We start from the raw sequence: 25,787 nt of genomic DNA, 5'->3' as shown, positions 1-25,787 counted from the left end.
TGTTCCTTTTGCAACATCTTCAACATCCCCACCCCTTCCTATGCAAGCACCTTCTCCCCCACCATCCAAGGCCACAAACACTCCTGCCAGGTGAAACAGCGGTATACTAGTTATACAGGGCACATCTCAAATACTGTATGCAGTTTTGGTCTCCTTATTTAAGGAAGGATGTAAATGCGTTGGAGGTAGTTCAGAGGTTTACTAGATTGAAACCTGAAATGAGTGAGTTGTCTTATGAGGAAAGGTTGGACAGACTGGGCTTATTTTCACTGGAGTTTAGAAGAGTGAGTGAGGGGAGACTTGAATGGTCTTGACAAGGTGGATCTGGAAAGGATGTTTCCTCTTCTGGATGAGTCCAGAACAAAGGAACACTATTTTAAAATTAGGGGTCACCTTTTTAGGACAGAGATGAGGAGAAATTATTTGTCAGAGGGTTGAGACACTTTGGAAGGTGGTGGAGGCGGGGTTATTGAATATTTTTAAGGTGGAGGTAGACAGATTCTTGTTAGGCAAGGGAATCAAAGGTTATCGAAGGTAGATGGGAGTGTGGAATTCAAGACACAAACAGATCAGCCATGATATTATTGAATGGCAGAGCAGGCTTGAGGGGCTGAATGGCCTACTTCTGCTCCTAATTCGTATGTACTCTCAGCTTAGTATGTTGCATTTGCTGCACACGATACAGCCCCTCTACATTTGGAAGACCAAATGCAGATTGGGTGATTGCTTTGTTGAAAACTTTCAGTCTGCAAGCGTGCCCCGAGCTTCCAGTTGCTCCATCTCACTACAACCTCGCTGTCCGCTGCCTCCTCCACTGTTCTAGTGAAGCGCAATGGAATTTAAGGGAACAGCACCTCATGTTTCGATTGGGCACTTAGCCTTCTGGACTCAATACTGAGTTCAATAATTTCAGATCAGAACCACTGCTCCCATTTTTCCAGATGCAGCGGCTCATCACAATGCTGTTCATTAAATCAATCCTGCCTTCCATTCTATCACAGACCTTCCGTTTAGTTCTTTCTCTCTTCCTGCACCTAAATTTGCTTAAAGCCTAATACATCTAACATTTCCCAGTTCTAACAAAAGGTCACATACCTGAAATATTAACTGCTTCTCTCTCCAGATGCTGCCTGGCCTGCTGAGTGTTTCCAGCATTTTCTGTTTATATTTCAGATTTACAACATCTGTAGTACGTCTTTTATAAAAACATTGAAACTGTGTTGAGACAACCCCATGAGACTCCTAAAGAAAAATACAAAAATCCAACCTCATACCGAATCAAATTGAAGAAATTCTTTAAAACTATTGAGATAGAGGGATACAGTATTCTGAATATCTTCTATTACTATCCTTAGCCTATTGCAGTAACACTGCTTGTTGGCCCACGATTCAGATACCTGATCCCCATCCTGGTGGTCAACGGAGCAGAACTCAAATCATTTAAATCATCATTCATCTCTCTTTACCTCTATCTAGTTGGACACCATGCAATTGGAACTATTTCACTGAAACCATAACATGAAATCTATAACCCAAAGCAGTATTTTTCAATCCTCTGTGCTCCAACTGGTAGGGCCCTGCCATTTTAACAGAGTAAATCAAGTGGAAAAATTGGCATAAAAGGGATTTTTCTTATTCATAACCAATTTCAGTGAAATTTTATACTTTATTCATCAGCCATTGTGCCTAGCAAAAAGCTTCCACTTTTTGCAATTATACTTGCAATTTCCATCTTATTCACAACTAATAATCTTCAACACATTTTGAAATGCTTGTGGAATCTGCAGTCAAAACTCATATCAGCACAGTGGGTCCAAGGAACTGTATTGCTATGTTAATAATACGGCACCTGATTAAGTTTTCGCCACGTTCATAGCACTGCATCAATAGCAATATGTTACATATATTAACAGATCATCCAGTGATGTTCAAGAGTACACTGTTTTAGAACAGGGAAATTATTTGCAGCTCCACCTTTCCAGTACAACAGGATTCAAACAGAGGGATCCAGATAGGTTAGGCTGAAAAGTGGTAGATGTTTAATATGAACAAACATAAGATGACAAAACTGGCTAGAAGAGATAAGCAGTAGGAATAAAAGATGAATGATTGTTTTTATTCTTTCGGGGGATGTGGGCGTCACTGGCTCGGCCAGCATTTATTGTCCATCCCTAATTGCCCTCGAGAAGGTGGTGGTGAGCTGCCTTCTTGAACTGCTGCAGTTCTTGGGGTGTAGGTACACCAACAGTGCTGTTAGAAAGGGAGTTTCAGGATTTTGACCCCGTGACAGTGAAAGAACGGCAATATAGTTCCGTCAGGATGGTGTTGGCTACAGGGCACACCACAGTAAGGAACTGAGGTACTAGTAAATATCCTCAGCATAGAGGTAGGAAACAAGATCTGGGGTACAGGGACAAAGGGGCATAACAAGCACCAGCGTCAGTCATGGCTCAGTTGGTAGCACTCTCACCTCAGAATCAGAAGGTTCTGGGTTCGAGTCCCACTCCAAGACTGGAGCACAAAAATCAAGGCTGGCACTCCAATACAGTACCGAGGGAGTGCTGCACTGTCAGAGGTGCCGTCTTTCAGATGAGACGTTAAACTGAAGCCCTGTCTACCCTCTCAGGTGGGCGCAAAATATTCCATGAGACTATTTTGAGTTATTCCCAGTGCCCTGGCCAATATTTATCCCTCAATCACAAAAGACAGAATATTTGGTCATTATGACATTGCTATTTGTGGGAGCTTGCCATGTACAAACTGGCTGCTGCATTTCCCACAGTACAACAGTAATTCATTAGCTGTTAAGTGCTTTGAGATATCCGGTGGTCATGACAAGCACTAAAAGTCTTTTTTTTAAAAAACAAAACACTGATTTGCACCTAGCTAGAGAACTGTGCGCAATTCTGGTCACAGTGTGGACACCTGGTTCTGAAAGGGGTAGGGAAAGCAGCTAAATTGATGCAAGGGAGGAGATGCCCAAGCAATGAGGAGAGATTAAAGAAGTTGGAGTGTTTACAGTTTGAGAAAAGGCAGGAAGAGAAATTTTACCAAGTGTTCAAGATTCTAAATGCTGCAGATAAACTGATTTGACATAACCAACAACTCTTAATCAGCAACATGGACTGAAGCTCAGATGAAGGGGGAAAGTTAGCAGTTCAGATTTAATTAATCTATGCCTAATGGTTATTTTCGGTGCAATAAATTTGAATTATCCAATATCTTGAATCAGCCAAATGCAAAGAGTATAGCAAAGTGGGCATTTAGTGCTAAAAGAAATTATGTCAGATATTCTGAATTAAGCAATTTTGAAATAACAGCTGTTACAGAAGTGCCTCTGTATTTTGTTCAAAATATTTTTTGAGGATTCATTTTTGAAAGATTAAAGAAATGTTAAACTTTGGAGTTTTCTTAAGGGGATCATGTAAAGACCACTTGACTTTGAAAGACAGTACTTGGAAATGTTTTTTTTTTAAATAAAAAGGAGCACTAAGGGGTCTTATGAGGAAAACAAGCCTTTCCGGGAAACCACCAGACTTCCAGCAACAACAAGCCTTTCCAGGAAACTATCTGACTTCGAGATCAATAAACAGCAGAGAACTTATTTACAAAAGAAGTGACAGGTCAAGATTGATAGAGGTCAAAAAAGTTTAACTTCCTGTTGTCAGTTTCACTTGTGAATTGTTTTGAGTTGGGGTTCAACTGTATAAAAAGGAGAAAACTTCCAAAGAGAGAAGAACACAACCTAGCTCAGTTTTCCAGCACCTCTCTAAAAGACCTTGAGAAGTCCATTGTGTCAACTCCTCTCGTCTCCTGTCTTTGAAGAAAAGCACGCTAAATTAATTCTCAACACCGCCTGAAAAGAACTGTTCTAAAAAGATCCCAGTGATCCATCTACGTATACTTGGAGGCAAGCCTGTATGCCAGCTTTGGCACACAACATCTCATCTACTGTTTCTTCAAGAATGAGCAAGTATTTAGCCCAAGTGTTTTTTTTTTGTCTGTAACAGAGCTCTAAAAACAAAAGTTCCTTCATTATTCCGGTTAACCAGTGTGTGTGTGCATGTGTGTGTGCGTGTGTGTGAGTGGATACAGTAAAAAGGGAACCTTAATATTTCAATCTGTGTGTTTATGCTTTATTTCATTACTGGTTAAGACTTGTTTTCTAACAAACTGATAATTTTGTTGTTTATTAAAGAAACCTGGTTAGTGTGTTTTATTCTGGGAGAAACAAAGTATATGATTGACTATATCAGCAAGTGGGAAAAATTAAATATATGTTGTGACCTGCGGAGAAGTGGGAATAGAACGAACAGTGCACTCCTCTTGCCTCGGTCATAACACAGCATGTTGTACTTCTGGCAGCTTGATGAATGTGTCAAACTGACAGCCAACCAGATAGTGCTGGCAAATTCAAGAGACAGTTGGAGGTTTTTTTGGTGAAAGGAACAATCAAGGGGTACAAGAGATTGAGGGGTATAGGGATGTTTAGAATGTATCTGAGCTTTAAGCTGGCCAGATGGACTGAGTCTTTTACGGTTTTGTGCATTATGTTCTTGGGTCACTCACATCATAAAAATATATATGTTGTCAAAGACATTTTTTTATACAAGACTGATCTCAAGTACATGGCGAATGGCCTCCTTCTGTGCCGTTATGACTCAATGACTCAAGTGTGAAGGGGATTTTCTATGCAGGAACAACAAAGCTCAAGTTCTTGAGGACAGAAGAGTGGTGACTGATGGGGAGAGAGGAATGGAGTATGAAATATTAAATAATCCCAGTTCTCCAGTGAAAGGTGTGTTGCTCCAAGCATATACTTCACAGGGGCTTCAGAACACGTGGGGATCAGGCCAGAGATGGACTAGGTCAGTCATATGCAGGGAGAACAGAAAACTATTTTCTGATTACGATTGAAAATGTGCACTCAAAAAACATTCCCTTACAACAGTACTTTATTGATGACATCCTAATGTTATCAAAAGCAGTATTATAAATGCAAGCTTATTCTGTTTAAAGGACAACTGCACAGCTCTACAAAAAATTCTCAGCTTATATAAATGAGCTTTCCTACCAATGGAATCGTACCCGTATGAATGAACGCTAAGGTCAAGCCCAATGGTATGTGTATGATTTATCATTTGAAACTTGACTCAAACTCAAACTAAAAATACCAAGTAAAAATGACAATTCAAGCAATAGCGGCAAAGAAAAGCTGGTCAGCAAAACAAAGGGCTTTTAAGAAATACAATCATCAGTGCATTGAGTTAGTGCACATGTGTGAGCAGATCAGCTGGAAATCTAACAGTTGGGCACTTCACAGAAAGCAGCACCAGTGCAGCAAAGCCCTAGGCCATGCAGCTAACTCGAATTTAAGGGGAAATACAACAAAACCAGCTGAGAATTGAGCCCCAAGGAAGGGCGCTAGAGGGAAGCTATGCAAAAATTTGGATCAAAGAAGCACCTTTGAGGAAGTTTAAAGATTTTGGTCTAGATTAATGTCAAACTTGTTTGTTATAAGTATTATTTATCTAGTTGGGCCACAACGAGAGTATTATGTCCAGTTTTGGTCACCGGCTTTAGGAAGGATGAGAGGGCCCTTGACAGGATGCAGAGCAGATTTACCAGAATCATTTTAGGGATGAGGGATTTTAGCTAAAAGGTTAAGTTGGAGAAGCTGGGGTTGTTCTCCTTGGAGCAAAGGAGATTGCGGGCAGATCTGATTGAGGCGTACAAGATGACGACAGGTTTGGATAGAGTAGACAAAGAAAAACTGTTCCATTAGCTGATGGTACAAGGATGACGGGAGCAGATTTAAGGTGTTGAGCAAGAGATGCAGGGGCGGTGAGGAAGAATGATTTTTCCACGGCGAGTAGTGATGACTTGGAACTCGTTGCCTAAGAGGGTGGTGGAAGCAGAGACAATGATTTCAAAAAGAAATTCGACAGGCACTTGCAAGGGCTATGGGAATAGAGCAGGGGAGTGGAACTGACTGGATTGCTTTATGGAGAACTGGCATAGACACGATGGACCGAATGGTCTCCTTCTGTGCCATAAGTGACTCTAAATGGTCGTGTACTCCACAGGGTGAGACACTAAAGATGGCTGTCGAAACAAACTTAAATTTACTTCAGTGATTTGATTGCCCAAATCATCAATTAAAAATAACCAAACTGATTACAATCTGTACCAGAGAAATAAACAGTTTTTCAATCTGTCTGCATTTCTGCGTGAAGGGAATAATCACTATCTGAGCCAATCTTGAAACAACATTACACACTTATGGAAGTAATAGCACCCCACACAGAGAGACCGAGAGGGGCGTGCTACATGTATTTTTTGGATGTAATGCCCTACAGATGCACTCTACACAAAAGGATTTAATTAAATTTTAAAATCACAGAGCTGCACAGTTAGCAGGTTTGCCTACAGTAGAATGAGTGCAGCAGGTGGCACCATGCCATCAAAGTCCATGCTCAGCTATGGTCCATCCAATATCTGCATGAAGGAAAACTCACAAAACAAATTACAGAATTATTCATGAACTAAGCACTTTTCCTAAATTATAAACTTAGGCAAAGGTCCAAGCACCACCGCAGCTAAAAAGAGTTGAGTATAGGAGATAAATCAAGTAGTAGCAGTTAGGTGATGCCGAGATGGAGTTTTTAAAGCCTGTAGGTTGTGTGAGGAAAGATCGGGAAGGCAAGAAACTATATAACCATAGAGATTCTGAAAACAATGAGTGTAGAAGATAAAAACAGAAATTGCTGGAAATACACAGCAGGTCTGGCAGCATCTGTGAAGGCAGAAACAGAGTTACCTTTTCAGGTCTGAGTGTAGGAGATAAGTGTGCCCAAGTTTTCATAAAACACTGCTACATAATTATTAACAGAAGCACATCAACTGCAGATCTTCATTCAACCTCCTTCATACAATCTATATTTTCATGTTTCTCAATTGGCCATCATGTATTACCCTCAAAGAGTGTTACGCTAGAGCTGCTAATGACTTGACGATACAATAGAAAGCATTTTAAAGGTCTGAGTTGAACTGAAGATTGTCAGATGAATCCATGCTACTCTTCCAGAAATTCTGCAAACCAACACCCTTTAAAAGCTTTCTGGAGATTCAAACTATTATATTTATTGTTTTCTTATCAGCCCTGGCCAAACTAATGCTGAACTACAAAGATAGTTAGAAGCCACTTCTATAACCCAAGGACTGAATGTGTTCAAAAGTGTACGAATCCAAAGGAACTGCCGTTACATAATGTGGCAAAAGTCTCTTGCATCAAATTCAGGACACAAGCACACTCTTAGGATCAAGGAACATGGACAATCCATATTGGGGATAGTGGTCTAGTGGGCCTGTCCAGGAATGGAGTACCATTTGCCTCCCATTTACTGGATTATTTGGAAAACTGTGATTCAAACTAGTTGGAATGTTATTGAAAATTTGTATTATAGAATCTATGATTGACACCATTCCATGTTTGTGCTGTTTGCGGTTCAATCCAAGAAATAACATTTCTTTAAAACTGCAGGGTTCCCTGCACTTCTGTTGTAATCTAAAAGCAGCGCCCAAATAACGAAATCAGAAAATGCACCTGAAGAGAAAAAAGAAAAAAAACAAATTTAACATTTCAGCTGGGATCTTTTACCATTACTGTGTACTTGTTTAATTTTACATCATTCAGTGTATATTTCAACAATGACTCCCAATCAGATTTTGAGGGAGGGAGGGAGGAAGAGACAGAATGAGGCAGCAAGTTTCTGGTAGTGGATATAGATGAAATATGGCAAGGTTGTGGCCCAAACAGGACGTGGATGTCACTGTACAGGCAGAATCATCTTTGTGCATTCCCACACAGTTATACATCAAGACACACATAAAATGTAATTATATTTAAATTACAGTACATAGCAGAAACTCGATTCTGAAGTTACCTTGACTGCAGTGGCAGGAATGACTGTGAACCAGCATTGAAAGGAACCAGTATGAAAGTTTTTATATATGCCATTTATTTCAAATGAATGAACACTGGACCAATCAAATCAATGCCTTTGTGTGAAGCTCTCAATTCAATTTCTCAAATTGCTCCTACTAGTGACAGACAAGTAACCACCAGACCATTACCCTAGTGACGGACAGCTCAAAATACTGTCTCCGGATGCAACCCAAGCTTGGAATAAAAAAAGCTATAATTTAATTGCACAGCTAGATGTTGTTTCTCAGAGCTCAATTAGAGACATGCTCAGTATAATGTTTCACTCTAATCCTGATGACATGCACATAATTTCCACAATTAGTAACTACTACCCAGCTACAGTCTACTCCTGGTAATTCCAAGTCATTTTGGACTACAAAATGTGAATTATACAACACAAGTAACAGGAGAGTAAGCAAGAACCTACTGCTTAAAAAAATTAACAGATAGTGTGAATTAAGTAAATGAATTAAGACTAGACTGCACCCTAATCAACTAGTGAGGCAAATTAAATAGACTTGTGATGGGGAGAGGTAGCACCTTAAGCTGGGTCCTAAAAATAAAGTTCATAAATGCATACATTTGACAGATTACATGTTGTATTTCAAATTTTAAGATTTAAAGGTATTAGGTGCCAAATTTGCGTGAGTTGAACAAGACTAAGAATTATCTATATTCTAATAAAGCACAACTTCAATTGTGCATGTGTAATGACCACAGAGTTCTCCTATAAAACTACATGATGATTCCAAACATAAGCAATAATGTTCTCAAAGTCATTCATTGGGTTTTGTAAATGTAAAAGCATAGAACAGACCTGAAAATTAACACCAGTCTGCTGGCCAAAGCCAATAGCTTTACCATGTGTCATAAAGGCCTGCTACCCGACCCGAACCCAACAGGACCCAACGACATGTGTCGGGTGTGGGTCTGGTCAGGTCGCTCTCCCAGATCCGGCTTTCGGACACACACAGTATTACATTTTGCTCTGCTGGGAAGTTGAGTTTAGTAAGTGTCAAAAGTTGAAAAGCCCATCTGAGCTGGGAGTCCGGGACGTCAAGGAGGGAAACTCTGAGTCTGCGCAGTGAGCGTCTCTATGATGTCATCACGCTCATGCTGCAGCTTCGGAATTGGAAGGTAGGTAAAGTGAACATTCCGGTGGTCGGGTCGGGCTGGGCTCGGGTCGGACGCAGGAAAAAAAATGGAGGGACTCGGGCCAGGTCGGGCTTGGGTCCAATGTGGTTCTGTCAGGTTCGGATCGGGTTTTTATTTCCCTGACCTGAGCAGTCCTTTAATGTGTCAATGAGTCTAGACCAGTGCGCCAATGAATGTTACATTATAACAGTGACAACATGTGAAAGTAATTTCATTGCCTGTAAAGTGTTTTGGGGCACACTGGAGTCATGAAGGCGCTATATAAATACAAGTTCTTAGGTTCTGCTCTTAAGCTCTCAGCCCAACACCTGGAATAAAGTACAATGTCCAAAAATTTCCATTATACATTCTGTAAGAGACAAAAGCTGGCATTGCTCTATATTGCATCAAGTCATTACATACCTAAATAAGACAACTGCAGCAGTATTAGAAAAATTCAGTTAAGCTGTACTATAGCATCTTCTTAAAGATACAATCTAACTCCGTGCCCTTAAAAATGACCAGACACTCAAATTATGTGAAGTGCATGGTTCCTTTTCCAATATTGAATACATGTGTTTTCAAAAAAATGAGCAGTGTCTCTAAAATAACAAAACAAAGTAAAATTTCTTGAAATACTGCATATATGCAATATCTGCAGGAAAAACAGAAACGAAAGTCCCTTGTCATAGAACACTGGTGCCACAGAGGCTACTGAGTTTGGCACGCACCGACACGCTTTTCCTGAGTGAAGAGTGTCCAGCATATAAATTGTGAAATTTTTCAACTTTACTTAAGACTATGGAAAATACAATTTCCTGTCTGAGCCATTATACAGTTATGATAAGTATCTTTTGTAACAACTATGAACCAATCAATGCTTACCTCAAAAGATGAACCAATCCCATCAAGTTTTAATATCCACAAGTAATTGCCAACAACCTTCAAATGGTCAGTAGCTTTTTGAAGGCCATTAGCTTTCAAAACAGTATTCAGATTGCCTCTAGTTCAGAACAGATACATGACTCCCAACAATATTCATCCCTGAGCCATTAAAGAACTGAGTCTATAAATTACAACTTTTCCACCCACCCTTTACTCAGAACTGCCATTTCAGCTGGATCCAGCTTACGATTCTTCAATTATCCAAGTTTTTATATCCCAAATATCACCTTAGGTATACATTTTCACCTTCGGTGTAAATTAATGAGTTTACAGTTTTTTTTCTTTGAGTTAAATGCAGAAAAAAGTGATTAAATGGGTCATCGAGGAAGTACTGCAGTTTTTATACACAGTGGCAAGATTTTCTCAAAATAACCAAGTCCACGACGGATCTAATGGGAAAAGGATTTTACGTTTTTTATAATTCAGAAATAAAGTGAAGGATCAAAATCCATAGCAAATAATATGGCTGATGAAAGAATAGAAGGTATATCACCAAGTGGCAATGTGGTGATACCAACCTTGTTGCTTAGAACCTTGTATATAACAGAAGAAAAGATTGTTTAATGGAGGCAAGGGATTCCAGTTGTCGCATCTTGGAAAAGAACAAATTGGTGCAAGAGATTGCCCAGTGAGCAATGATTTTAAACATGTGATCCCTTTTGCTTTGCAGTCCTGAAATGAAAAAAAAGGATTTGCATTTATATAAGCATCTTTCATGACCAAAAGATGTCCCAAAGTGCTTCATAGCCAATGAAGTACTTTTGAAGTGTAATTACTGTTGTAACTCGGCAGCCAATTTGCACACAGCAAGATCCCATAAACATCAAGGTGATAACGACCAGATCATGTGTGTGTGATGTTGACTGAGGAATAAATATTGGTCAGGACTCCTTGTTATTCTTCAAAATTGTGCCATAGGATCTTTTGCTTCTCATCTCAAAGACAGGACCTCTGACAGTGCAGCGCTCCCTCTGTTCTGCACTGGGATGTCAGCCTTGATTTTTGTGCTCAAGTCCTGGTGTGGGACTTGAACCCACAACCTTCTAACTCAGAAGAGAGTGCTACCCAAGTGAGCCACGACTGACAAATGCCAATAGCGCTTTATACTTGTGTGATCAACGTTCCAATTTTTTTTCATAATTAGATTTACCCAATCATCTTTTTGCTGTAAAATGACCTCCGAAAATTCTAGTATAAGCATTAATGGTTTCAGCAAATAGACACCATCAGACCACAAATGGTTGCTCATTACTCCCATCCTTGATCTACACTGGCTTTCTGTCCTCCAATGTATTATATTTAAAATCATCATCTTGAAATCTGCCCATGACTTGACCCCATTCTATCTCTACAGCCCCCTTGAGCCTTTCTGAAGCCACTGAGCAAGACCAACATCCCAGTAATGACAACAAAAAAAAATCAGAATAGAAAACAACAGACAAGGATGTTAGATACCTACACTAGGAATGGACTTCCTATTCTATGAATTTATTTCCCAAAAGAAACTTGCCATCATCATACAGGGCAAAGCAGCAGAGGCACAATGTTCAGCTTCCCTAAAATATATGGAGGAAAGATAGGAAAAGCCCATCACACCCATGCAAGTTTTAAACAATGGACTGCCCCACAAACCACATAAATTCTTGGGAAAGGCAAAAATAAATTGGCAGTCATTTTGGGCAAGATTCTGGGAAATAAGTCGTTGATCCCCTAAAAAAAAAATCAAGCAAGGCTCCAAGGTACCTACAACAGTCCATTACTGATCATCCCAACTGTAATAAATTTACCTTCACTAACAAAATTCCTCACTCAGGATCCCATTCAAAAGGACTACAGCCAACCCATATTCTCTTTTTTTTGGCTGTCTGTATCCAGTGTAGTACTTAAATATACAGACCAAACAGTCCCAGGTTTGACCCCGTCTCTGCCAACTTATTTCATCTGCACCTGGGGCACTTTAACTGGTCCCAGAACCTCTGGGTAAGGAAGGGGAGAAAAAAAAAAACAGTACAGGTTCCTTCCTCTTAATCACTACTCATGTAACTAAAATAACAGGAAAATGTATACTTATTGATATGAAATGAGACAAAAACAAATATTGCGGATACTGGAAATCGGAAATAAAACAGAAAATGCTGGAAATATCCAGTAGGTCAGGCAACATTTGCGTAGTAAGAAACAGAGTTAATGTTTCAGGCCAGTGATCCTCTCTCCACAAATGCTCCCTGACTGGATTCAAGATGAGATTGGTTTATACCACCACCCCCCAAATAGTCTGGCATTCACTGTCTAGCCTCACAGATAGAGAATGCTTTCTTAGGTAGAATACTGAATGGCAACCAAAACTCATGGAACCAAACTATTATCATTCAGTGGATGGATTGACAGGATTACCTCCAACTCTAGCCTCTTGAACATCCTTCTTCCCACCAGTGGCAACTGTGCCTTTGCTCATATGTGCCCCAAGCTCTGGAATGCCATCCCTATACTTCTCCTTTAAATATTCTCCTTAAAACCTATCCTTTTGACCAAGCTTTTAGTCACCTGTCCTAATGTCTTTTTCTTTGGCTTAGTGACAATTTGTGTCTAACTATGCTCCAATAAAGTGCACTGGGGTGTGTTACTACATTAAAGGAGTCATATAAACACACAATGTTGTTGTTAAGGGCAAGGCATAGCAAGACAATCATGCAAACAATGAAAGCATCCAAGTTAAGGCAGTAAATTGCCAGGGAGACATTACCATTGCCCCTTTACAGGTAAACTCTGCAGTTTAACCAGATGTTTAAAGCTCCGATTACATTTTTAAAAACCACAGGGCTCAAAATGAACAGAAAGGGGTGGAATGAAGGGGATGGAATACTTCTATAATGTGAAAAAACTGTCAATCTTATTACCCAATGGAGATGTGAGAATAACTATTAAGAATTGATGATTTTGGGTGGGGGGAAATCAGGTAGTATTTATATACTATTTTCAGAAGAATAAATTAATGTTATGGAGTCTATGATAGGTTGCAGTGCACTTCATCTGGAAAGAGCTGAGTTTGTGGATTGAATTGTTTTTTCATGTTGTATGATTTGTTTTCTAACATTTAAGATCATCTTTTATTGTGATTTGATCAAAAACAAAAATTTACAATTTAAGGATACATCTTACCTGGCACTGACAGGCCACAACCCAATGAACCAAGATATTTGAGTCTTTAGTAACATTGCAAGCTACCAAATCCAGCTTGTATTTTGCAGGAAGACAGGAGGGTTTAAAACAAACTAGTTGCAGTTGTGGTACTACTGGTTTTCATGAAGGCGCAGGAATCAAAAACTTCTGGTGGTCAATTATAAAAATAATTTTACACACAAAAGTATTCTTCTTCGAAATCTAAAACCATAAGCAAAATATGAATAGGATACCATTATTACAATAGACACAAATCTTGAAGATTTGTCATAAGAGCCAGACAACCACTAAGCAGAATTGAAAAGCTGAGATGTTATGTTAAAATTCTACAGAACTTTGGTTAGACTACACTTGGAGCACTGTACAGAGTTTCTGGTCTCCATGTTACAAAAAGGATATAGAGGAATGGGAGAAGCTGCAAAAAGGATTCACAAGGATGATACCAGAATTGAAAGGATACAATTATCGAGAAATGCTGAACAGAGTGGGGCTCCTCTCTCTAGGGGTGACTTCATAGAGATCTCCAAGATTATGAAGGCGTTTGACAGGGTAGATATATAGAAGATGTTTCTACTTGTGAAGGAGTCCAAAACTGGGGGGCCATAATAAGATAGACACCAATAGGCAATTCAGAAGTAAGAGTGGCAAGGATGTGGAACTCACTGCCACAAGGGGTAGTGGAGAATAGCAAAGATGCATTTATGGAGAAGCTAAATAAGGACACGAGAGAGAAAGGAATAAAAGGATCTGATAGGGTTAGATGAAGTAGAGTTGGAGGAAGCTTATGTACAGCATAAACACCAGTAGAGTCAGAGTAATACAGCACAGAAACAGGCCCTTCGGCCCGCAGTGTCCGTGCCGGCCATCAAGCACCTAACTATTCTAATCCCATTTTCCAACACTTGGCCCGCAGCCTTGTCTGCTATGTACAGAACAGGCCAAATGGCCTGTTTCTGTGCTGTAAATTTTACATAAAATTAACTTCCTGGAAACATAGCATTCTGTACATAACACCTTTGTTATGGTTCTTCAGCCATTTTACTGAATGGGTGGAATACTTGCAGAAAATCAACCATTGCTATATACGCACTGTCGAAGTCAAAAGAGTTAGCTTTGCTGTGATTCCTTCCAACATTCAGTTTTAGTACCAATCAGCAGCTCATTTTAAAAACAAGATGATTAAAATCACACTTCCAGACCATCACTCACTGTCAGACTTGCTCTGTCCGTGCCCTCCCGACCAGCCTCGCCATCTCCTCTCTAAAAAAACAGATTCAATTGTTTGGGAGATGGAGGCATTGACCAAATAGATGAAATAAACTGGATAAAAATGAGAATAAAATGGAGTGTCATGAACTTTAAAAGGGATAAGAAAAAGGAACATAATTTACGGCTAAAAAAGGCCAACTACCTAACTGTTAAATCTTGAATACATTTCCTGGTTAACTAATAGCCAATTATGAATCTTCCCTCCACAATGTAATATGCTGGAAGTTAAACTGCTTACAGTAGTTAAGTCTTGGATGGATCGTGCTGTGCGTTAAAAACATTAATTAACAGCACCAACAGCAAATGGTATTTTCAGCCCACAGACTGAAACCATGCTGTTACTTCGCATCGATTTGGGAAGTTGTGAAATGACTCAGGAAGGCGCATGTTGTGCTCTTTACATATTATCATAACTACTGCCCAGACCTGCACATTTCAATTAATCTTCTATTCCAGGTCATTCAAATGAAAGATACTCTGAACTGTTTAATTTAATCAGCTACCACACAAACAAACAGTCACTTTAATGTCAACACACTCAGATAAAGCGCTACAGCTTGGGCCACAGGGTGAATTAAAGGGGGCAAGACACCATTTAAACTGCTGCACAGGGCAGAGATGCTGTTCCCAACCCATCAGACTTTCACTGTAAAGTAACCCCACTAATAAAATACCAAATTTAAACTCTTATTTTTAAATCTAGTTTTATAATTATGAAGGTGTTTACAGTGCAAAATCAGGAGGCTTATTAATAATGGAAGTTAGCCATTTTAACTTTTCCATAAGACCCTAAAAATGTTTAGTACTAGTGGCTGGATCCTACTTCATGGATCCCAATGGCTTGTACCTAAGTTGCGTAAAGTGTGGCCCCAAAGACTAGCTCCAATTTGAAAATAACATGCCATTGGCCTTTTACATCACAATCTGCTCTTCTCTGTTGATGTCAACACTTTTGACATTAACGTGCAGATTCTTCCACGATATTCACAATTCTGATTATGTCTACACTCAAAGGAGATAAAAACCCATTAATATTGGCCAGGACACTGGGGATAACCCCCTTGCTCTTCTTCAAAATAGTGCCATAGGATCTTTTATATGCACCAAAATGGCAGATGGGACCTTGCCTTAAAGACTCCTCAGATAGTGCAGCACTGGAGTTTCAACATAGGGAGGGGACAAAATAAGTCAGTGATTCCCACAGAGTGACACCTGTAGGAAATATATCACTGCATTAAGCTAGGATTGGATTTGCTATGATGGCCTCCATGGTCAAGTAGTTTACATCTGAAGATGGTCAAATAAATGAGGTGTTGGAAAGTTACTACTGGGCATTCCAACACGTTCAGCAAAAGGAGAAACAGCATAGGGTGGGGGAGGTGCAGGCAAAAAGACTACTCTGATACAGAAATTAGATCACAGAGCTAAACTTTGCAAATGACAAGACACTGTAAGCAAGTAACCAGAAGAGTACCTAATACAGATTAACTCAGCTAATACCACTCACAAGGACACATCCGCTGTAGGGAAATTGAAATTGCCAACCCATCAAGCTCAATTACACATGCGAACATTAGATCTGGCTCTGCTGAAAATACACAGATTAAATCAATACTGCATGATATTCCCACACCTCAGGGCCAGGAAGGATTTGCACTTCTTAGAAAGCCACAATCAGTGCAGCATGCACCTACTGTACAACAATTTAAGCTTTTATAAATCTCTCTTTTTCCACAGGCTCTCAGAGGCTAACTCAAAATACATAATAAGACATCCCTGCATGATGTACAAAGCGCAAAGCTACATTTTGGTGAAATGAAGATACCATGTTAACTAAATTTGCTGGGTAACAGCCAGCAGGCAAACGAACTAGTGCTTTCCAGTTGCCTGCCAATCTGCCATGATGACGACACCACTCCTTGACCTCTGCCAGAGCGATGCATGGAGAACATATGCAACTTTCTCATAAAAAAGGAAACCACTTTTAATCTTTTACGACTAAGTCGTTAGAGGCTAGGCCAGTTTCATCTACCATAACATGTTAAAAGGTGTCTTGCAGGATTTAGAAAATTCAATAAAAGTTACTTAGAGATTATGCAGCATAACTAGCAGCGTCATATAGTTTCAACATCTTGCTCTATAGACACTGGAATATTAGGACGATACATATTCTATTTCCACAGCTCAAGTCACCACATCATTTTATTGAACTTTTAAAATTACAAATTCAGAAAGGCTGCACCATTAGTATCTAATATATGCTAAGGCTACAAAACAGCATGTGTTTCCTCGAATACAGGTACCTATCCACACTCCACTACTGCTGTTTTTTTTAATTTTAAAAACAAACACAAGCAAAGATGAGCAAGCAATTGAGAAGCACAAGGGGCAAGTGCTCAAAAATGTTAATCTTGAACAATCTGGAGGCTGCTGGGCTGACAAAGAAATGGACTGCCCTCTAAACTGTACTGCACATTTTTGTGATGAAAATACATTCTTAGGGAAGCAGTCATGGCCCCTTCTAGTCCTCAAGAATATTCTGAAAAAGCCTAATCAGGCTTTGACATGAGGAATGCTCAAAGAAGAACAAGGGAATACTGGAGTTCAGGTGTGAACCTTGTGCTTGTTAGCTGAGTATCAGCACCTCAAGAATTTTTTTGCTGCTTTAATCATATTCCTTTCCCATGTGAAATCCTACACATTTCTAATTTTAGACTATTCATATGAAAACTGCATTGAATTGATTCAGTGTATGAAATTATGGCATTTTCACAATGATGAGCTATAAAGGCATGATCGGAACAAGATGACAACCATGATGGCAAAAATGCTTAGTTCCTGAGGCAGGGAACTAAGACACCTCACAAAACACTCAAGTGTCCTTCAAAACATGTGCCCAAAATTGAGTTTAGCAGAATGAAAAACCTGTATGAAGGTGCACCATAAACATCAGGATTTAAGGTAATTGAACATTGGAATTGCTAGCTGAAAGAAAACCATGGTTCATCGATTTCACGCTCTACCATCCTAGTAGTCACATCTTCTTTGGCCTCCTTATCTCGAGAGACAATGGATAAGCGCCTGGAGGTGGTCAGTGGTTTGTGAAGCAGCGCCTGGAGTGGCTATGAAGGCCAATTCTAGAGTGACAGGCTCTTCCACAGGTGCTGCAGAGAAATTTGTTTGTCGGGGCTGTTACACAGTTGGCTCTCCCCTTGCGCCTCTGTCTTTTTTCCTGCCAACTACTAAGTCTCTTCGACTCGCCACACTTTAGCCCCGTCTTTATGGCTGCCCGCCAGCTCTGGCGAACGCTGGCAACTGACTCCCACGACTTGTGATCAACGTCACAGGATTTCATGTCGCGTTTTCAGACGTCTTTAAAGCGGAGACATGGGCGGCCGGTGGGTCTGATACCAATGGCGAGCTCGCTGTACAATGTGTCTTTGGGGATCCTACCATCTTCCATGCGGCTCACATGGCCAAGCCATCTCAAGCGCCGCTGACTCAGTAGTGTGTATAAGCTGGGTGATGTTGGCCGCCTCGAGGACTTCTGTGTTGGAGATACGGTCCTGCCACCTGATGCCAAGTATTCTCCGGAGGCAGCAAAGATGGAATGAATTGAGACCTCGCTCTTGGCTGACATACGTTGTCCAGGCCTCGTAGTCACATAATACAATGATAACAGAGTTGTTAACTAATCATTACAATCAACCTCTCAACAGACCCAAACATATGCAGGGAAAATCTTGGCGTTGGAGTGCTTTGAGAACCATTCTTCTTCTTCGGCCTCCTTGTCTCGAGAGACAATGGGTAAGCGCCTGGAGGTGGTCAGTGGTTTGTGAAGCAGCACCAGGAGTGCCTATAAAGGCAAATTCTAGAGTGACAGACTCTTCCACAGGTGCTGCAGATAAATTGGTTGTCGGGGCTGTGACACAGTTGGCTCTCCCCTTGCGCCTCTGTCCTTTTTCCTGCCAACTACTAAGTCTCTTCGACTCGCCACACTTTAGCCCCGCCTTTACAGCTTCCCACCAGCTCTGGCAATCACTGGTAACTGACTCCCACGACTTGTGATCAATGTCACAGGACTTCATGTCGCGTTTGCAGACGTCTTTAAAGCGGAGACATGGACGGCAAGTGGGTCTGATACCAGTGACGAGCTTGCTGTACAATGTGTCCTTGGGGATTCTGCCATCTTCCATGCGGCTCACATGGCCAAGCCATCTCAAGCGCCGCTGGCTTAGTGTGTATATGCTGGGGATGTTGGCCAACTCGAGGACTTGTGTGTTGGAGATACGGTCCTGTCACCTGATGCCAAGGATTCTCCGGAGGCAACGAGGATGGAATGAATTGAGACGTCGCCCTTGGCTGACATACGTTGTCCAGGCCTCGCTGATGTAGAGCAAGTATTGAGGACACAGACACAAGAAATGCTGGAATCACTCAGCAGGTCTGGCAGCATCTGTGGAAAGAGAAGCAGAGTTAACATTTCGGGTCACTGACCCGAAATGTTAACTCTGCTTCTCTTTCCACAGATGCTGCCAGACCTGCTGAGTGATTCCAGCATTTCTTGTTTTTGTTTCAGATTTCCAGCATCCGCAGTATTTTGCTTTTACTGAGGACGCAGGCTTGATACACTCGGACTTTTGTGTTCCGTGTCAGTGCGCCATTTTCCCACACTCTCTTGGCCAGTCTGGACATAGCAGTGGAAGCCTTTCCCATGCACTTGTTGATTTCTGCATCGAGAGACAGGTTACTGGTGATATTTGAGCCTAGGTAGGTGAACTCTTGAACCACTTCCAGAGCATGGTCGCAAATATTGATGGATGGAGCATTTCTGATGTCCTGTCCCATGATGTTCATTTTCTTGAGGCGGATGGTTAGGCCAAATTCTTTGTAGACAGCCGCAATCCTGTCGATGAGTCTCTGCAGACACTCTTCGGTGTGAGATGTTAATGCAGCAGTCAACAAAGAGGAGTTCCCTGATGAGGACTTTCCGTACTTTGGTCTTCGCTCTTAAACGGGCAAGGTTGAACAACCTGCCACCTGATCTTGTGTGGAGGAAAATTCCTTCTTCTGAAGACTTGAACGCATGAGAGCGCAGCAGGGAGTAGATGATCCCAAACAGTGTAGGTACGAGAACACAGCCCTGTTTCACGCCACTCAGGATAGGAAAGGGGTCTGATGAGGCGACGCTATGCTGAATTGTGCCTTTCATATTGTCATGGAATGAGGTGATGATACTTAGTAGCTTTGGTGGACATCCGATCTTTTCTAGTAGTCTGAAGAGACCACGTCTGCTGACTTGGTCAAAGGCTTTGGTGAGATCAATGAAAGCAATGTAGAGGGGCATCTGTTCGCAGCATTTCTCGTGTAGCTGGCAAAGGGAGAACAGCACGTCAATGGTAGATCTCTCTGCTTGAAAGCCACACTGTGCCTCAGGGTACACACGCTCAGCCAGCTTCTGGAACCTGTTTAAAGCGACACGAGCGAAGACTTTCCCCACTATGCTGAGCAGGGAGATTCCACGGTAGTTGTTGCAGTCACCGCGGTCACCCTTGTTCGTATAGAGGATGATGATATTGGCATCACGCATGTCCTGTGGTACTGCTCCCTCGTCCCAGCACAGGCAAAGCAGTTCGTAGAGTGCTGACAGCATAGCAGGCTTGGCACTCTTGATTATTTCAGGGATAATGCCGTCCTTCCCAGGGGCTTTTCCGCTGGCTAGAGAATCGATGGCATCACTGAGTTCTGATTTTGTAGGCTGTACGTCCAGCTCAGCCATGACTGGCAGAGACTGGGCTGCATTGAGGGCGGTCTCAGTGACAACATTTTCCCTGGAGTACAGTTCTAGGCAGTGCTCCACCCAGCAGTCCATTTGCTTGCGTTGGTCAGTGATTGTGTCCCCTGATTTAGATCTTCTTGATGGTTGGCCCAAAAGCTCTCTTAATGCCATCATACATTCCTCTGATGTTTCCGGTGTCAGAGTCAGCTGGATATGACTGCATAGGTGTTGCCAGTAGTCATTTGCGCAGCACCTGGCTGTTCTTTGTGCAGCGCTTCTGGCTGCTTTAAGTGCTACGGATGTTAACTCGCTGGGGGCTTTCTTGTAGTTCAGCAGTGCAATGCACTTAGCGGCTATGACAGGTTCCAGCTCTTCAAAGTGAGATTGAAACCAGTCTGCATTCTGCTTCACACGTTTGCCATAGGTGGTCATTGCTGAGTCATAGATGGCGCCTCTGATGTGGGCCCACTTGGTCCCTGCATCCCTTGTTGGAGTGTTTTGAAGGGCTTTTTCAAGTGAATTTAGAAACTTATGTAACAGCTGTGGATAAGAAATTCTGCTAGTGTTGATGTGCGGGCGGTCCTTCTGCTTGGAGTGATGCAGCTTCTTTGGTTTGAGTCTAACCTTGCTGCACACCACAGAGTGGCCGGTGTCGCAGTCCGTGTGGAAGCTGCGTGTGATTTGAAAGCTGTTTAAAGAGGCTCACCTTGTGACGATGAGGTCCAGCTGGTGCTAACGACGTGATCTTGGGTACCTCCAAGAAACCTGGTGACAGGGTTTAGTATGAAAGAACGAGTTGGTGATGCAGAAGTTATGATAGGTACACAACTCAAGCAGTCTCTGTCCATTCTCATTCATCCTTCCAATGCCATAGCACCCAAGGCAGGAGGGCCATGAGTCATGGTCGGCCCCAACCCTGGCATTAAAGTCCCCCAGCATGGTTCATCGAGTTCACGCTCTACCATCCTAGTAGTCACATAATACAATGATAATAGAGTTGTTAACTAATCATTACAATCAATCTCTCAACAGACCCAAACATATGCAGGGAAAATCCTAGCGTTGGAGTGCTTTGAGAACCATAGGTCCAAAATTAACTGCTCCTCCCAAGCATGCTATACTTATGGCATGTCATGTCTCAAATTACTCATTGAAACCCAAAATATTGTTTTAAGACATCTAATTTACATTTTAATGAATCAATATTAATTGCTTCTACTGTCTCTTAAGCATTTACGACTCCTTCACTGAAATAATATTTCATTATCGATAAAACCTGTAAGGTATATTTAGAAACTCAAATTACTATTAAACCTTCACTAATCCATTTGTTTCAAAACTCCAATCCTAAAAGGAAGAACAGGTATATCACACTGCATGCAAAGTAGGTTACATTTCACATTGCAGCGTACCTGTGAATTTTTACCCTACACATCAGAAATAGCTTAACTCGGCTCTGACGGGACACAGCACATCAATAACTATTTGAAGGAGGATTCACATCAGTTGAGCAGACAAATGGCAGGACAAAATATGCAATTAAGGAATTGAAACAGCACAGGGAGACTTAGAAAGGGACCCGAGAATAACAGTAGACTCAGCATTTCCAAAAATATCGGGACATAATTAAAAAGACAAAAAGGATGTTGGATACACAGCTGGAACAGTGCAGTACAAGTACACTGACTACAGTACACTCAGGAGTAATGTAATTTTGGTCACTATGTCTTCAAAAAGGGCCATGCATACATTGGAGAGAATCACAACAAGAAAAGTCCCTACCATAAAGATAAGCGGAGAGAATATATTTGGAAATGAAGCACTTTTTTAAAAATTCATTTCTTGGAATGTGGGCATCCCTGGCAAGGCAAACAAATACTGCCCATCTCTAATTGCACTTGAGAAGGTGGTGGTGAGCCACCTTCTTGAATGGTTCAATCTGTGTGGTGTTGGTACACTTGTAGTACTGTTAGTAGGGAGTTCCAGGATTCTGACCCAGTGACTATGAAGGAATGGCAATATATTTCCAAGTCGACCTGGAGGGGAACTTGCAGGTTTGTGTTCCCACATGCCTCTGCCCTTGTTCTTAGATTAGATTAAAGATTAGAGATACAGCACTGAAACAGGCCCTTCGGCCCACCGAGTCTGTGCCGAACATCAACCACCCATTTATACTAATCCTACACTAATCCCATATTCCTACCAAACATCCCCACCTGTCCCTATATTTCCCTACCACCTACCTATACTAGTGACAATTTATAATGGCCAATTTACCTATCAACCTGCAAGTCTTTTGGCTTGTGGGAGGAAACCGGAGCACCCGGAGAAAACCCACGCAGACACAGGGAGAACTTGCAAACTCCACACAGGCAGTACCCGGAATCGAACCCGGGTCGCTGGAGCTGTGAGGCTGCGGTGCTAACCACTGCGCCGCCCACTTCTAGGCAGTCGAAGAGCTGTCGAAGAAGCCTTGGCAAGTTGCTGTAGTGCATCTTGTAGATGATACACACTGCAGCCACAGTGTGCAGGTGGTGGAGGGAGCGAACGTTTAAACATGGTGGATGGGGCACCAATCAAGCGATGGGAAAGTCAGGTGAGGTGGGAAGAGGATAGCATCATCAAGATATACATTCATAATTTGTAGAAGTCCGTGTATGCACACACTTCCAGCCTGATTATATGTAAATATTTATAATGGAAAAGCCCCATTGAAACATGTCAGTATTTATAATGGTGGGGGGTGGGGGGTGGGGAGAGAAAGAAAATTGCAGGGGAAAATTGTGAATATTTTATTCATGAAAAACAATGCCTCACAGTTTGTTGATACAATAACTGATTAAATCAAATTTCTATTTGAAAAAATCATAGGCCATTTTATCCTCAGCAACTGAAATTTGTAATGTTCAAAATAAGATTTCAAAGATGATTTTAAAAAATTTTAACACTGGGTTTTACAACAGTAAGTTAATACTATCTTTTGTCTGTATGAATACCCTCCTGAAAATTATTTTAAGGCTTCAAGTCTGTCTCAAAAGGCTTGGCCTTCAATTGGACATTTTTTTTCAAAACTTCTGAACAATTCCAACGACATCTGCACATTTTGAGCAGTTTGCTGGATTTCCCAGCACAAATGTTCAAACCTTTACTTCAGGCAAATGGAGACAATTACTTGAATTAAAAAAAATGTTGTGAACTGCTTAGTCAGACAACACCTGCAAACACCAGCATTTGGGACTGCAATTTCTTTGTTAAAGTTTACTTTAAAAAAAGTTTGTTTATCATGTATGTTTTTGTTTGAGTCACTTACTTCTTTATTGCAGTTGAAAATACAGTTAACAAAATGTCACTTGAATGATTTTGCAAAACTTAAGCTTTTTTTCAGGCAGTCCCATTCATTATCACATAGATGTTTGCTTTCAACAAACACCTGGTTGATTTAGTCTTTACAAGCCATCTAGTCAATGCAACTTCCCCACCATTCTCAAAAACTGGAAGCCAGGTAACAGAACACAACTGCACAATTTAAGATTTTGTAGCAGAATTACCAGCTTTATACACACATGCAAAATTGATAACCCAGTTAACACACTGCCAAGGAAAATTCACTGCTGTGACCTCCAGTTGTACTTTTTAGTTCCACTTGAAATATTGGACCAAACCTATGGCATCATGCCCACAGCAGCATTACATACAAAACCGAAGAGATAATATTGGTAAATTGAAACTAACATGATCCACAAGCAAATTTTGATAGCATGTTACAGCAGGGCTATTCAAGCTTTGTTCTTTGTCACCTACTTAAAAGTTGAATACTTAAAGGTATTGTCCAAGCCTTAGAGGTCACACCTAAAAGGTTAAATGCTAGTTCCATTCATTTGCACATCTCAAACTGCTGACACCAACATCTCAATGCTCTGACATACAATTTACCCACCAAAGGGGAAACCACATAAAGGATCATCATGGTTCGCATGTCACATGCACCCCACTGCACCCATATTACTGATCATGGAGAATTCAGATTAAATTGTGTAACATATTTAGAGCACATTTATTTACAGGCAAGTTTATCCAATATATTCACTCTAAAGAGATGAAACTGACCTACTTAAGGGAAAATGCCCATTTAATGTGCTGTGCCCATACAAAACAGATAACTATTATTAAAAGGCTCAGCAATTTATTGGCAAAACTCAAATGAGGGCATGCTTCATTTTACATTAGCAATATGACATGTTAACTTATACATTTCTGTCAAACAAAGTCAGGTACCATAAAAATCTACATAATTATTCATGTCTATGTGTCACTTTTTAAAGCCACCCTTTGCACTTGGACATTATAAAAACGGGTTTGATAGCCAAAATACATGCACTGAAATGTACAGATAACTTCAACCATATGTGCAAAATAAGGACTCATTTCTCTCACGATGAATAATAGATACAAACAAATATTGCTCATGTATCTGGAGCTGTCAGCGAGCAGGGTGATGTTCGGTTCTGCACAATAAAAACATGCAATACGTGCATGCACGTATAACCAAGTGTTAAGGATACCATTTACAAACATTTAAGAATTTTAAAAAACTACCTCAAATTTGCATTGACGAGATTAGCAATCTGCTCATGTCCAGCTTCGAGAACAAGCCTATTCCACTGGAACAGAAAGCATTTGGGGGGTCAGTTTCTGCAAAACGGAGGAGATAGGGCTGGAGAGACCTATCAGCAATTGAGGAACTGGGTGTTCAGAATTGTAAATTCCACCATCCCCCAACGGATTTTCAGACTATGGAAGAGGGGGATTGTTGAGTATTTAAACAGGAAAGTTTTGCTGAAGTTTTTGCCTGGGTTGCAAACTTCTGGGCTGAAGCGCCCGAACGCTCCGACAAAGCCGGTCGCCCACCCACCTCTCCCACGCATGCGCGGCCGTTTCCCGAGGTGGGGGGGGGGGGGAGGAGGAGAGCTGAGTCCCGTGCGCCCGTCGCTAGGCGATTGCACGGCAACCCCCGGCCTCTAGCCCCCACCCCCAACTCCGCCAACCCGCGGTGAGAGCCCGCCGAGTTAATAAAATTTTTAAAAACCTTGTTTACCTGCACTTTCTCTCCATGGAACGGCAGCGCCCGCAGTCTCTCCTTCTTTTCCTCCCTCCCTCACACACTATCTCCTCACTGCCCGAGTGCCGGAGAAACAAGCGCAGCTTTCCACCGCACCGGAAACCAGCCCGCTTAGCAACGGAAGTGACGTGCCCACCGCCCGCCGGTGACGAGGTAACCTAGCAACATTCCCCGCCCACTCGTAAACAAAACGAGGAACTTGCTTCTGAACCACTCCGCGCCATTGTTATTCCTGTGCATTCCCACCACGACCACTGCCAGACAAATTTACAGCAAATCTGCAAAAGAGAAAAGATAGCTTAATATTTCAGTATTTGTGAATGAGCAGAGAGATTTTGTGGGTTGGGTGGTGGGGCTTTTGAGCGTACCCAAGT

At 41.4% G+C, this 25,787-nt stretch overlaps 1 protein-coding gene across 8 annotated transcripts in view; it reads right to left on the bottom strand.

Annotated features, from left to right (window-relative positions):
- The window catches only part of LOC137347624 (nucleus accumbens-associated protein 2-like), a 95,665-nt gene extending 70,153 nt beyond the window's left edge, over nucleotides 1–25,512 (bottom strand). For 2 of the 8 annotated variants that reach the window (XR_010968982.1, XM_068012214.1), the window contains exon 1: nucleotides 25,390–25,512. The gene's annotated coding sequence lies outside the window, so the exon portion shown is untranslated. Of the gene's footprint in view, nucleotides 1–13,225; nucleotides 13,448–14,455; nucleotides 14,507–24,890; nucleotides 24,956–25,380 lie in introns of all 8 variants that reach the window. The other 6 variants (XM_068012216.1, XM_068012215.1, XM_068012219.1 and 3 more) reach the window with 6 other exon arrangements.
- Nucleotides 25,513–25,787: the final 275 nt, after the last annotated feature.

The sequence above is a fragment of the Heterodontus francisci genome, chromosome 32 (assembly GCF_036365525.1).
Source record: "Heterodontus francisci isolate sHetFra1 chromosome 32, sHetFra1.hap1, whole genome shotgun sequence".
NCBI classification, from domain to species: Eukaryota; Metazoa; Chordata; class Chondrichthyes; order Heterodontiformes; family Heterodontidae; genus Heterodontus; species Heterodontus francisci.
This window is presented reverse-complemented; position numbering and strand designations above follow the sequence as displayed.